This window comes from Sapajus apella, unplaced genomic scaffold (assembly GCF_009761245.1).
Source record: "Sapajus apella isolate SASKATOON/1434 unplaced genomic scaffold, GSC_monkey_1.0 scaffold48, whole genome shotgun sequence".
Lineage (NCBI taxonomy): Eukaryota > Metazoa > Chordata > Mammalia > Primates > Cebidae > Sapajus > Sapajus apella.
In genome coordinates, this window is record NW_022436988.1 from 5869457 (window position 1) to 5872200 (window position 2744).

Here is a 2744-nt window from a genome sequence, read left to right on the forward strand (position 1 = left end):
CATCGCAACCTCCACATCCCTGGTTCAAGAGGTTCTCCTGCCTCAGCCTCCCAAGTAGCTGGGATTACAGGCACCTGCCGTTGTGCCCAGCTAATGTTTGTATTTTGTAGAGACAGGGTTTCACCATGTTGGCCAGGCTGGTCTTGAACTCCTGACCTCAGGCAATCTGCCTGCCTCAGTCTCCCAAAGTGCTAGGATTACAGTCGTGAGCCACCGCGCCCGGCCCAAATGGTAGTTTTTATACCTTTCCACATGTAATCAAAGAGGCTTGCCCAGAAAAATTTGATTTTACCTGGAGCGTCACTCAGAAGAACAATATGTGTTGGGATTTGAAGCCAGAAGACATGTCATCAGGTACGATATTTAGGACATGTGGTTCTTCAAAGGCTCTCTAAGGCCATGGTTTCTTAGCTTCTGGGATGCTCAGTAATGCTTGCAAAGGAAATCTCCATCCCAGCACGTCCTAAAACATGCCAGCACCACTATATCATTCACTACATTTCTTTTCTTCTTGCATCTTTCTTTAAAAACAGCAGCTACAGAAGGAGGAGCATGCCTGTGTTTTATAGCTGCTTTCTCTCTCCTGCCGATTTCCTGGCAAGCGTCCGATTTCATTATGACATGGAGAATCAACTTTGGGCCGCGGGAGGCTCATTGAGCTGCCGTAATGCCTGGGCACTTATTCACTGTCCTCTCCCATGCTGCTTCCAGACTTGACAGTCAGCACGACAAACACTTAATGACTCCTGACTTCCGGGAGGCGTCATACTTCACACCCGATGGGCTACAGTCTGTAGTGGGTCTGCTCCTCCCCATGTTCGTGAAAGACTGGCAGAGGTATACTCGTAAAGTTTTATTCTCCCATCTTCTTCTGCTCATTCGTAAGGGCTTCCAGACACACATAACTTACTGATAGTCGGACTCTGAAAGAAGCTCCTCCAAGAACGCCTGCTGGGTAATTGAAATGATGCTTTTCAGAAGTTTTCAAGTTTCTATCACTATGCAGTTATTGATGGCGGCATTCCTGAAGAATGTATTGCTCTTGCAAGCGCTTGCTGGGGCTTTCCAGGGTCTTCCGAATCCGTTTTGATTTTGTTTACAGTTGCTGGCTTGTTTGGTGACTTGGAGATGGTGGTATGTTGGGATGATGCCCAGGAGGTCCAGGAATAGACCTTGCAGGTAGAGAATGATGAGAGAATCTTTCTGCCTTCGTTTTTCCACTGTCTTCTTTTCTTTTCTTTCTTTTTTTTTTTTTTTTTAAAAGACAGGCTCTTGTTCTGTCACCAGGTTGGAGTGCAGTGGTGCAAGCACAGCTCACTGCAGCCTCGATCTCCTGAGCCCAAGCAATCCTCCTAGCTCAGCCTCCTGAGTAGTTGGGACCACAGGTATGCACCACCACACCCAGCTAATTTTTTTTTATTTCTTGTAGAGAAGGAGGGCCCCCTATGTTGCCCAGGCTGGTCTTGAACTCCTGGGCTCAAGCAGTTGTCCTGCCTCAGCCTCTCAAAGCGCTAGGATTACAGGCGTGAGACACACTGTACACAGCCCACTCTTTTTTTCTTAACCTAATAGTTTGTCTAGGACAGGAGTCCATGTAGCAGAGGAACAAGCACACAGACTCTTGAGTCAGCCAGCCCTGAGTTCAAATCCTGACCCTCCAACTGCAGTCACTGACATCCTCGCTTCCAATTCTTTACTCCCTCCTGGTCTCTGAATGACAAATTCCTTCCCAGTGTGACCCTGCAGCAGCTCTTGCTAGAATGGGCAGAGTATGTGTGAGTGGGAGGAAATGACCATGAACCTGGCCTTCATGTGTTCTTGCCTGTCTCTCCCGTGCTTCCTCCATCTGCCAGGAGAAGAATATGCCCTGGGTGGCTGCTGGGCCCAGAACGATGAGATTGGAGCCAACCTGAACCCAACCCGCAACGTGGAGATGATCCCGGCCAACCCAGAGAACTGTGCGTGAGAAAAATAAATGTTCACAGGGGTTGGCATAATTTTTCCTGTAAAGGGTCAGACAGTCTCAGATGCACTTTCTCAACTCTGCCCCTGCAGCGCAGAGGGAGCCACAAACAACACAGAAGCACATGAACGTGCCTGGGTCCAATAAAACTTTATTTGTAGACACTAAAATTGGAAATTCACATAATTCTTTGTGTCAGGAAATATTCCTTTATTGATTTTTTTTAACCATTTAAAAACATAAACTATTCTTAGCTCATGGGCTACGGAAAAGTAGGCAGTAGGCTGGAAGTGTCTCACTGGCAGGAGTTTGCCCAGCTTTGCTGTAAGCCATGGAGATGTGTGAACTTTCTTTGTTACGGAGCAAAACTGATTAATATACCCTTCCATTTGTGCAATCTTGAGCAAATTACTCATCCCCTTAAATCTCAACTTCTTTCTCTTTTTTTTGAGATGGATCTCATTCTGTCATCCAGGCTGGAGTACAGTGGCATGATCTCAACTCACTGCAATTTCCGCCTCCCGGGTTCAAGTGATTCTCCTGCCTCGGCTTCCCGAGTAGCTGGGATTACAGGCACATGCTACCATGCCAGGCTAATTTTTGTATTTTTAGGAAAGACGGGGTTTCACCATATTGGCCAGACTGGTCTCGAATTCCTGACCTCATGTGATCTGCCTGCCTCGGCCTCCCAAAGTGCTGGGATTATAGGTGTGAGCCACCGTGCCTGGCCAAATCTCAACTTTCTTATCATAAGATGGCAGTAACAGTAGACTATTTATCA

At 47.2% G+C, this 2744-nt stretch overlaps 1 long non-coding RNA gene across 1 annotated transcript; it reads left to right on the top strand.

The window, feature by feature from the left end:
- The first annotated feature begins 706 nt into the window (after positions 1-706).
- Positions 707-2377, top strand: LOC116525839. The gene is made up of 3 exons (XR_004257848.1): positions 707-955; positions 1103-1179; positions 1857-2377. It is a non-coding gene; the product is annotated as an uncharacterized LOC116525839 (long non-coding RNA).
- The last annotated feature ends 367 nt before the right edge of the window (positions 2378-2744 follow it).